Here is a 12,680-nt window from a genome sequence, read left to right as displayed (position 1 = left end):
GAGGATTAACCAATCTTAGGTGTTAAATTCCATAGAAATTTAAACTCAGGAGATGATGTGAGTCAATGGAACAAGTGTATCTGTGGAAAGACCTAAACATCTTCTGTTTAAATCTTTTTTAAAGATTTTATTTTCCTCTCTACACCCATCATGGGGCTCAAACTCAAAACCCTAAGATCAAGAGTCACATGCTCTTCCAGCTGAGCCAGCAACGCACCCCTATAGCTTTTTTTTTTAATTATTTGAGGTTTCTTGAGGCTTCATTATTATTGATGGCTTTATAACCTCAAGTTTGGAATCCAATGATGTTATACTTTCATTACATGCATTTCATTTGTCAACCATGGTGGTTTCAGAGAAAGCATCAGTAAGTTTAAAGGAACTTATTTCATTAGGTGGGGCTTAGTCATATGTGTATACCCTGGAAAAACTAGGATGCTAATTTTAAGATACAGTATAGTATAAATCTGAGAGCATGGGGAGTGGTAGGGAATAGATCTAAAACTATTACCCTAATTGTCATGTTTTCTGTGGTCATAGGCACTTCTCTGGATTTGTTGGTATCATTGAGAGCCTTTGTTGGTTAATACAGGAAATGAATACTCTCAGAAAGATGATCATGAAACAGAGTAGTTCGTTACATTGAGAGAATAAGATTTTTATGTGAGAATGATGGGTTACTGGGGATGATATATGTGGTAGAGAAAATGGAGGGTAATGATGGTCTCTCCCTCTTTGAAAGGTAATAGTTATATATCATGGATGAATAAAAATTACTCTTATTTTTGGAAACTGAAAAGTTATAGAGGACATTTTAATCAGAAGAACCAAGGTATGGGTGACTGGGTGGCTCAGTGTGTTGAGTGTCTGGCTTGATTTTGGCTCAGGGTCATGTGATCAACCTCTCTGTTGGGCTCTCTGCTGAGCATGGAGCCTTAGGATTCTCTCTCTCTCTTTGCCCCTCTTGCCTACTTGTGCTCTCTCTAAAAACAAAACAAAACAAAAACAAACCCAAAAGTAGTATGCTTGTGAAGGATTCAAATTTGACCACTGAAATTGCATTTTGATACTATTTGATTTAGGATACCCTATTTCTCATATCTAAGTAACTAAAATGTAAGCTTTTGTATAACCCTAAGTGAATCATGTGACTGTTATTAGCCCATGTGCATCCCACCTCCTTGGGGCATTTCATAATGAACACTAATAATACATCCTTTGGCTCTGTAGGTTGAATATCATCCATAACAATTTTTTTCCATGTTAGATTCAGATGTGCAGTTCAGGAAATATATATTCATAAGTTGAACTTGAGAGTTCAAATTCATAGTATATCTCAGTATATCTCAAAGTGCATAGTATATCTCAGATTATTTTTGTCACTGTAATGAAAATAACCATAGTGCAATTTCAAACTCTCAACCTCTAAAACCTGCCTCCCCATTCATGAATATACTCCATATGATGATATTTATACATACCTTTTATGCTAAAATGAGACTAGTGTGTTGCACCGTTACATTAAATGAAAACAAAAAGTAGGCATATGAAAAGTATTGGGAAATAAAAGAAAATTTCAGAAGTAAGAATAAAGATACTATAAGAAGACAGAAGAAGATACTGTAAGAAGTAAGAATAAAGGTAACAATCTATATTTTGTGCTGCTGTGCCCAGGGAAATAATTTGAAAAGGTAAATGTTCATGAATTTACTCTCAAGAATGAACATACACAATGGGAATCTTTTGATAACTAGAAATCTCACATATTTACCCTCTAAAACATTTTTTGCTCATTTGCACTTGTGCTTACTCCACTGGAACAGGATGTTTGGATGTCAAGAATGATGACTCTATTCACTCAAGTGTTCGGAGAATATTTATTACATAAAGATGCTTTCTCGGGAAAGCAGGGTAGACTTCTCAAGTTCTGAAAATGGCTAGAGAAAGCAGGGAATGGTGGCTACTTTGTTATGATGCATACTGTGCGGGGCCGGGGTGATGGTACTCATTTACACTGTGAATTTATAACTACGGCCAAGGGAAGGGCCTCTCAGGAGTCATTATTAGCTTTTCCTGTCCAGATGGGCAGAATAGTAAGAGGTTGTAATGACGCTTCACAGGTATCATTAGTTGGGCATCAAAAGTAGAGTCAGACTCTTTAGTATAAAACTGAATGTTTCTCCTAACTGACTTTGTTGGGAAAGACCACAATCTTCCTCATGCTAACTACTGCCTTCTCTTTCCTGATGCACACATAGACCCCACCACACAATATGATTATGGAAACTGGTTGTGAACTGCAGTTGAGCTAAACTACCGAAGACATTTTTAGACCATGTCATGATTCTTTTTCTAGTAAGTTATAGTCTAATATTAATATACATTCAGAAGTGATAGAACATTTCCCCACTATAAGCCTTTTGTAGATCTCTCGCTTTAAAAGAGAATGGAATGAATGGAATCTCAAAATCAGTCCTTCCAGTTTTCTACCAAGATACTAGAATCAGGGAATGCCTAGGTGGCTCAGGCAATTATGCATCCAACTCTTGATTTTGTCTCAGGTCATGATCTCATGGTTCGTGGGATTGAGCCTCAGGTTGGGCTCCACACTGAGCATGGAAAAATAAACTTTAAAAAACTTTTCAAAAAGGTACTAGAATTAGAATATCTGTATTGAAACTTGGCAAATTAGTTTTAAATTCATGTAAATAAAATTAATAAATTTCAAAGGAAATCTGTAAGTTAGAAGACACTAAGGATTAGTAATTTTTGACACATTTTTAACACCTGTCAGACTGCTGGTGGGTTGCACGCAACATTATACTCTCTGAACAAAGTCCACTGACAAAATCTGTTTCATTCTACAGTTATCCTTGACTACCTTGTCATTTAATATTAATAAGGGGTATATTTAAACCTGGTCTGCAAAATGTTTTCTTTACCATCTTTTTATCTTCTGTTGTTGAGGCATGAATATGACATTTGGAAATTCCCCAGTATCCTTATTGTATTTAATTAAGTAATTTATTTTTGAGAGAGTGCACACAAGTAGGGAACAGTGGGAGAGGGAGAGGGAGAGAATCAGGCTCCAAGCTCGGTGCAGAGCTGACACGGGGTTCGATCCCCCTACTCTGGCATCATGGCCTGGTCCCAAATCAAGAGTCTTGACACTCAACTAACTGACTGAGCCACCCAACCCCCCCACCCATGTCTTTATCAAAATTGCATTATTAAAGCATTTTCTTAATGTTTATTTTTGAGTGAGTGAGGGAGTGGGCGAGGGGCAGAGAGAAACGGAGACACAGACTCCAAAGCAGGCTCCTGGCTCTGAGCTGTCACACACAGCCCACTGCGGGGCATGAACCCATGAACCATGAGATCATGACCGGGCCAAAGGCAGCTGCTTAACCAACTGAACCACCCAGGCACCCCAAAAATTGCATTATTAAAATATGTAGCTAATTAGGAAAAATCTCCTGGGATTATTTCTGTGTAAATAAGACAAAACCTAATAAAGAAAAGGCCTTTGCCCCTCCCATTCATCCTTCTTGGTCCTACAGTGGCCATCCTGCTGTAAGGAGAGAGAGTGCTGAGTGCTAAGGGAGGTGGAGCAGGCAGAGGACTGCCCAGGGGACCCGTCCCATCCCAACCTGCATCTCTGGGCTTCCTGTTATGTGAGAATGATAGACCACCTAGTTGTTTCAGCCACTAATTTCCAGGAGGTCTGTCCCTCACAAATAAAACTGTCCTACCTAACCAATAAGATTAATATTTGTATTGAGAGTAGAATGGAACATTTGAGAGGAAATCCTGAATTTAACATTTTGTAGCTTAGAAAAGCTTTACTAAAACTCCTTCACTGATGAGATAGAGTTGTTTTGCACATACCTACAACTCAAAATATGAACAAAATACAGCTTGAGAGTTTATGACAGATGTTCAGAATGTTAGGATAGAAAGTTACAGGAGTAAGGAATTTGGTGTCACAAATAGAATTACATGTTTCCTTGAGCATTTGAACTATTAGTCTCTGAGCTTATACCCTGCAGTAACTTTCTACCTTGCACAGAAAAACTGCATTCACTCATTCTATCAGTCAGCAACTATTCTAATCACGGATATTAGCAGGAAACAAAATTCCCGGCCTTCAAGTATATATCTATAAGGTAAGTCTATGAGGATAAAAAATGATAGTGGTAAAAGTACCATAAATATGTTCATGTACAATGATACCCCACAGGGTTTCCTAGTTTAAACAATGTTTTCAGGCAATGCCCACATGATGAGGCAATATTTGAGTAGAAACCACTGAAAATGTATCATGCAAATACAAATGCGGACGGACAAGTAGGTGGAGGAAACAAGCAGAAAATTACCCGAATGGGAACATTTTACAGTGGATCCAGAATATCCACAATTGGTGTGTGGCTTGGTGAAATGTGATATTAAGATTCTACTGGAGACGTTTAAACTTTGGGACTTCTGTTCAAAATCCTCTCATGGCTTCTCATTTCCAAAAGGAAAATCAAAGTCACTTCATGGACCAACAGGCCCTGTAAAACCCTCCTTGCATCTCTGATTTCATCTACTCCTGCTCTCTCCCTCTTCCCTGTTTTATGTCTCCCTTTAGTCTTACGCCTATTTAACATAACAAATGCCTTATTTAGTTAAACATTTTAAATAAATAAAATTTGGGACTCCTTGTAGTGAACATTTTTCAAATTTTAATAATAGCTAAAATTATATGGAATAGATCCAAAACCATGACCTATTTGGAGAAGGCACAGACCTATTTCTTTATGGCAGATTTACCACTACCAAGAGAACACAGCAATGGGATGTGCTAATGAATTCATGGAAAGATAGTAAATATCATTTGTTAAAACTATCTAGGGAGCTGATCCCAGGACTTAGTAAGATACATACTTTTCCTGTTGTCTACCCCTGTAGCCAGTCAGGAGTGTATTGCTTCTTCCATTTACGAATCTGTATCAAGTAATATTTGGTAGGTCTTTTATACCTCAGTTATGTCTTCAATGTCAGTATCATCAAAGTTTTAACAAGATATTGAAAATTGAATTGTAACAAAATCACACATTTCATGTTTTCCTCATTAGTACAAGACCTAGTAATTCCCAATTATTCCTAGTCTTCCAGTTGAGACCAATACTGTGTCACCATTGCCTAATATTTAACTACAATATTGACTTTTCAGTATGTTTCATATACCAATTTTATACTAACTCTGGTGTGATGATAATGTGACTCTGCGAGGTCGGCAAACTTTTATGTAAGGAAAATATATAAATATTTTATTCTTTGTAGGCCATATTGTTTCTCTTACCGCTCTTCCAGTATGTCCTTATTGGATCAAACATACCTAAATATGAGTGTGGCTGCATTCCAGTTACACTTCACGTAAAAACAGACGGTAGGCTGTACTTGGCTCATGTTCTGTAGGTGGCAGACTCCTGATCTACACAAAGGAATTAAGAGCACTAGAAGTAGTAACTATATGAGTAAATAAAAACTGTCTTTCCTATTTTTAAACCCCTTTAAAATACAGTGGACTGTTTAAGAAACTAATAGTGTAGTATATATGTGTACGGTATGTGTAAATGAAACCTATACTAATGGTAGCACAGGGCAGGAGTGGAGAAATGGAAGTCCATGTGGAAAGGAAAGGTCGGATGCTCTGTATGAAGAAGTATAGACGCACGTGAAGGTATACTGTGGTCATCTGTGTAGGATAACCCCTAAAGCAAATACACAAAAAATAATTACAGGTAACACCACTGAACCAAAGTAAAGGATTTAAAACAAAATCATCTGTAAAAATTGAGTTAAATCAAAGAAGACAGAAAGAGAGGGAATAGGGCAAAGGAGACATTATAAAAGCAACAGCAAGATAATGTAAATCTATATAATAATACCTGTAAAAGGAAATAGTCTAAAGGCTCCATTGAAAAGAAAAAATTGTCACTAATTTTTTTTTTAGTTTTATTTATTTTGAGAGAGAGAGAAGGAGAGAGAGAAACTCAAGCAGACTCTGTGCTGTCAGTGTAGGCCCAACATGGGGCTCCATTTCAAGAGCCATGAGGTCATGACCTGAGCTGAAACCAAGAGTCTTAGAACCTATAAACAGATGAGCCAACCAGGCGCCCCTGACAATTACAGTTTTTAAAAACAGACAATATATTTCCTGCGGGAAATTCACTTCACAAATTAAGGACACAAAGTAAAATCTTGGACAAAAGATAACATAAACGTTACTAAAAATAGCTATATTAACTATATTTAAAGAGCAAACAACATGACCGGGAATAATGAAATCTATTTCATAATCATAAAGGGGTACATTTACCAGAATGATACGAGAATCCTAATTAATCCTTTATTTTCACTACACACAAATACACAAATACTCCCCATATCCAAGTCAGACACTAGAATCATGATGGTGGACAACCTTAGTTCACAAACACACACAAATACAGAAACATTACACACAGATGCAAACGTGTGCATATGCGTAACATATACTCAAACGCACAGTCATAACCTCACAAACATGCACTCCATAGAAAACTCACACTCATGCACACACATCAAATACAGGCACACACTCACATTTACACACACTCGCCTGTATTCCCACATTCCCAGTCCCATGTATGTAATTCCATCCAAAGAGTCTGCATGCACATGTGTGTCTCCACAATGTGCTCACATGTTGGAAGAATACAGGAATCTCCTGATCTTGGATGCCTGATAATGGGGGGCACTTCCCACCTTTCTTACTTCTTCCATCCCCGCAACAACCCCCACATATGATATATACCACGTGCAGTATCTTAAACTGCTGTGAGCATTACCATTGCAGGGGCAGGCGAATGGAGCAGAGTTGGAAGGTTGCAGGCATATGCAGTGCATAGGCATAGGCATAGGCAGTGTGCAGAGAGCATGGGACCATAGTGGAACAGATGCAAAACTCTTCAAAGGCATGTGATGCCACACTACTTGGTAAATACAGATATGTACACAAAAGCAAGGGGGGAAAGGCTAAAATGAACCCTGAAGTATGGGATCAGAGTCAGGGACATCAGTATGCACACAGAGGTAGCTGTAGATAAGTAAATAAAACAACAAAGAGAAAACTATAGATCTGTGTGAGGACAGGTAATTCCAGGTCGGTCTACTCAGACTAAGAGCAAAGACATCCCAGTATTAAGGAGAACACTCAGCACCCACATCTTGGTTTCTAACACTATTCTCTAATAAAAGGCTCCTTGGAGTTGTGGCTGATTCTATGGCAGGAGCAGGGAAAATACAAGATGTGCCTGGGGGATCTTGTAGTGGCAGAATGTTAAGAGTAAGGAAGTAATAAAAAAAAATGGGGACATATCAAAGGGCCATAATAGCCAAACCTGAAAGAAATCCTGCCACCTGTCGCCAAATCTCTGATACCAACTGGGTGTCCTTCAATTCAATATAATTCTGACTTTATCTGGTGTTAGTAGAGACCCCACAAGTTAAGAGCAAAGTTGTTCCCGGGAGTGCCCCCACTTCGGACACCAGTCATGAGTCAGGCATTCCCAAACCTCCCACGCATCTCCAGCCAGCTAAAAATTTAAGGTTGCCTCCAAGTCCCTCTGCTTCAATATTTGCTGGGATGACTCACAGAACTCGGAAAGTGCTATATGTATGATAATCCTTGATAATTAATTTCTATATTGGGACCTAAAAAATTGTAGGCCACATTAGTAGCCTGGCCCACATCACAAATCTAAACCTAAATCAGCCTGCTCTTATGTGAAACATCCAGCAAAGAAACCAAACATACACCAATCACAGTCCTCCAATGCAGCTTCAGGTAGCCAATCTTACCCTGTATTCAGCACCTCCTGGTCTTCCAAGGAAATCCCTGACCTCCTAGCCAATCATGCCCTGTTTCTGCACTGCCTCTTCTAAAAGTCAATCTTGCCCCAAATCCATCAGGAAGAGCACTTCATTCCCTGCATGGGAGGCTCTGTCCTCCCCAAATCAAGGGTTGTCTTCCCTGGAATAAACGACAGCAAACTCGTTACTAAATTGTTTTAGTTTTGTCATTTCACATTTTATTGTAAAGGATAGCAGTAAAGAGCCAGATGAAGGCATCCATAGGGTAGGGTTTGGGAGGACTGCCCATACAGTAGCTTTTGTCCCCCACAAAGAAGCTCCCAGGAGCTCCTCCAGGTGTTTAATCAGGGCTTCACTACCTAGACTTGGTTGATTAAATCATTGGCCACATGACTGAACTCAATCCCCAGTCAGCCTCCTTCCTCTCCCTAGGGGTTGGGCTGCTAAGCGTTTCCATCCAATCACATAGTTGGTCTTTCAGAGGTGTCCAGTCCCCCATTTTGAAGTTCTGTGGGGAACCCTTGCCCAGAGTTGCCTCCTTAGTGTAATAAGGACACTCCTACCACTTAGGAATTCTTAAAGGTTTCTGAAGCTCTGAGCCAGGAACCTGAGACAAAGACCAGGTGAGTGTGTGTGTGTGTGTGTTCATGTTTATTTTTGGGAGAAAGAGTGCATGCACGCACACAAGAGTGGGAGGGGCAGAGAGAGAGGGAGACACAGAATCCGAAGGAGTCTCCAGGCTCTGATCTATCAAAACAGAGCCCAATGTGGGGCTTGGAACCACAAGCTGTGAGACCATGACCTGAGCTGAAATTGAATGCTTCCCTGATGGAGCCACCCAGGCACCCCCTGAGTGTACTTTATACCACAGCTTCCAATGACCAAAGCTTCAACAATCTAAGCAACTAAATAATTTGCAGAGCATTGAAGTATAACACAAGGTATAAAATAAGTATAAATGAGTTCATGCTGATATGAGGAACCAATTGAATAAACACATAAATGAAGGAGAAGTGACACAGCTTCCACACAGAAGAATGGCAGATAATAAATGGGGCTACTTAGCCCTCCAGGATGTGGAGCTTAGTTCAACAGCACACCCCTGCCCTCAAGTACCATCGTCCCCCACCGCCCCCACACTTGACTGTGGGCTGTGTTTAGAGTTTCCCAAAGAATAGAGTATGGAAATGCACGCATGGTAATTTTACAGTGGAGGAGTCTGGTGAACATGACCTTAACTAACTGATCACCATTAACATCATCCAAGGTAATTGCAAGAAACCTCTCAGACTGTATGCCGTGATGAGATGTGATATTCTTCTCAAGAATCCATAAACGCAGTCTATCCAGGAGAACAACTTCAGGGGCGCTTGGGTGGCTCACCTGATCGAGCGACTGACTCTTGATTTCAGCTCAGGTCATGATCTCACAGTTAGTGGGATCAAGCCCCAGGTCAGGCCCTGCGCTGATCGCGTGAAGCCTGCTCAGGATTCTTTCTTTCCCTCTTTCTGCCTCCCTGTCCTCCCTATCAAATAAATAAACAAGGAAAAGAAAAAGAAAACTTCTGAGAAATTCAACTTTAGAGGCATTCTCAAATGTGAGGGATCAGTATACCTCAAACCTGTCATGAAAAACAAGGAAAGTGTAAGAACGTGCTCCACTGAGCAGAGGAGACTGGGGAGACAGGACAGCTACATATAACGTAAAATCTTGGATGGATCCTGATCAGAAAAGTGACTGTGTTAAAACCATTGAAATGTAAATAAAGTCTGGAGTTATTTAACTATGACATAGCGATGTAGGTTCCCTAGTTGTGAAAATGAACTATGGTAAGGTTAAGGTGGTAGCATTGGGGGTTCTGGGTGAGAGATATTTTGGAACTCACAGTGTTATATTTACAAATTTTCTGCAAATCTAAGTTATTCCAAACTAAAATGTTTATTTTGAAAAACTTGCAAATGTTTATGATTTAATAACAGTGAATTATGTTAACCTCTTCTTTTTAAGTGTTTTAAATCTTTATTTTTGAGAGTGAGAGAGACAGAGTGTGAGCAGGGGAGGAACACAGTGAGGGTGGACACAGAATCTGAAGCAGTCTCCAGGCTGTAAGCTGTCAGCACAGAGCCTGACACGGGGCTCGAACTCATGAGCTGCGAGTTCGTAACCTGAGCCAAAGATGGACACCCAACTGCGTGAGCCACCTAGGCGCCCATAAAATCTTTGTTTTTTTTTTTAAATTTTCTATTTTTAAGTAATCTCTACACCCAATATGGGGCTCAAATTCACCATCCGTAGATTAAGAGATGCATACACCTGAGCCAGCCAGGTGCCCGTAAAATAGTTCTATGTTTCAGTTAATATCTTTTTTTTTTTCCTTTCAATGGTGTCTATTGCCTTGGTAGTGATTTCAATAGCGATACTATCCCTTTTTAAACAAAATATGTTCATATACTCCACCTTCAAATTGCTACTCGTCTCCTGCACCAAGCCACCAAGCCTGATGAAATGGTCCTCCATAACCTCAAACCGGAAAAGCAGAAGTCCATCTTGAAATCTCTTTCTCACCAACACATCCAACTGCCATCAAGATTTAACACAGAACAGTCTACCTTGTAAACATCTCAACAGTCCATTCCGTCTTTTCCCACATATGCAATCTGTTTACTGGCTGCACCTGCACCCTTTCTAAAATTCAGCTGACACCTCTTCCTATGTTCCTCTTTGTCCCCCACAGTTTACTCTTCAAATATTGACCAGAAAATATTTTCATGCACTCATCTTGCCCCATAAGCATATTTCAAACGTCCACAATTTCTCTTAGATATGAGGCATAACATTCATTGCATAGCCTCCAAAGCCAGCAGTAAGTAAACCTGGTTTTCCCTCCACCCTCACCCCAGGCCATTTGCATCATAAATCAGGATTTACAATTGCAATCTCAGGTATATCTTGGGAAAATTTAATATCTCAATTTGAAAATTACACATTCAGTGGTATTGCCAGTATGTTCACATTATGTCAGGACTGTTTTCTGGAATCTTAACTTCTCCACTGTTACCATTAAAAAAAAAATACAACTTGGGGCGCCTGGGTGGCGCAGTCGGTTAAGCGTCCGACTTCAGCCAGGTCACGATCTCGCGGCCCGTGAGTTCGAGCCCCGCGTCAGGCTCTGGGCTGATGGCTCAGAGCCTGGAGCCTGTTTCCGATTCTGTGTCTCCCTCTCTCTCTGCCCCTCCCCCGTTCATGCTCTGTCTCTCTCTGTCCCCAAAATAAATAAATATTGAAAAAAAAATACAACTATTGGGGCGCCTGGGTGGCTCAGTCAGTTGAGCATCCAATTTCAGCTCAGGTCATGATCTCACAGCTTGTGAGTTCGAGCCCCGTATCAGGCTCTGTGCTGACAGCTTGGAGCCTGCCGCCTGCTTCAGATTCTGTGCCTCCCTCTCTCTCTGCCCCAACCCACTCACATTCTGTCTCTCTCTCAAAAATAAACATCAAAAAATTTTTAAATAAAAAAACAACTATATAAATATACACATATTAAATACAGATGATTTCATGTACCATGCTCTTTAGTATTTCATATTAAGCTGATGTCAGTGTCTCACTCACCCATCTCTCTGCAATGAAACTGGCTCATTATGGTTCTTAACATTCCTTGAGGTCTCACTGCATCAGTGACTGAACAGGTGGAAGACGATTCATATTTCCCTGATGAGATGAGGGAATTATGTATTTCTTCCACAGCAGACACAGTACAGTCTGAATATGCTGGGGTCATGATTCATGAGAACAAAAGGGCTAATACTTGGAAAACACGCAGTGATTAGTAAAGTGACATTTACCAGCCACCAACTAGAATTATCAAAGGGAGCCACGTAAACATAAATGATGGACACAACAGCATTAAACGATACAATGGTGGTCACCAAAACAAGGATGCTTTGGGTGGCTCTGGTCTCAGGGGAGGTCTGGGGGAGAGATTGTTCCTATGGATGCTTTGGACCCTCTGCTTGTGACTGTGAAGGAGAAAAACCATGGAGCTGCTGGCCAACGTCATGTGTCCCAAACACAAAATGTCAAGGAAAGATGTCATTGCTGCCTATGATGAGCCTGTGATCTTGTCTCTATGAAGCACAACAATATCCCAAACACTTTTTTTGGTAATAGTTTTGTTGTTTCATTTACAGTCATATAAATGGGAAAAAACTTATTTGCTAGCATGTGGAACACCCTGCACAGGATACTTTGGGGCCAATGTACTTTGGAGCTTTCACTTTAAGCTCTGCCCACCTGGAGTTCCCAGGGCTGATCGTGATGGCCTGGAAGACACTCAAGGGGCAGGTGGAACAAAGGGACATACCTCTGGCCACTCCGTGAACATATAAAAGAACGTAGCGTCCATAATAAATGGTGAAATGTTTCAGCCCTAGCGCTGCCATCATCTCTGGGATTCCTCTAGAGAGAATGGGCAAGGAGTTGGCTACACTCAGGTGCCTGAGAACCAACTTTGTGGATCTCGGCTTGCATCCCCTGAAGCAAAGGGACATCTAATGATAGAAGAGTGAGAAACTGCCCAGGATTCCAGTGACTATGTGGAATAGGAAGATCACTACTATATTCAAATCCACCAAGGCCATTCTGTCATTGTCCAGAACTCACACATAGAGGATTCTGCATGAAAATAATGAGTTTTGGGCTACACTTTTCATGGAAAATAAAATCTTCACTTACCTCTCCCTTTCCCTGAGAATGAACATCTAAACTCTATTGTCTTTTGT

General features: G+C 40.3%; 1 pseudogene; it reads right to left on the bottom strand.

The window, feature by feature from the left end:
- On the bottom strand, window positions 11,805-12,539 carry FELCATV1R-PS45 (vomeronasal 1 receptor felCatV1R-ps45 pseudogene; annotated as a pseudogene).

This window comes from Felis catus, chromosome E2 (assembly GCF_018350175.1).
Source record: "Felis catus isolate Fca126 chromosome E2, F.catus_Fca126_mat1.0, whole genome shotgun sequence".
NCBI classification, from domain to species: Eukaryota; Metazoa; Chordata; class Mammalia; order Carnivora; family Felidae; genus Felis; species Felis catus.
The sequence above is the reverse complement of the archived record's forward strand: the minus strand, read 5'-3'. Positions and strand labels throughout refer to the sequence as shown.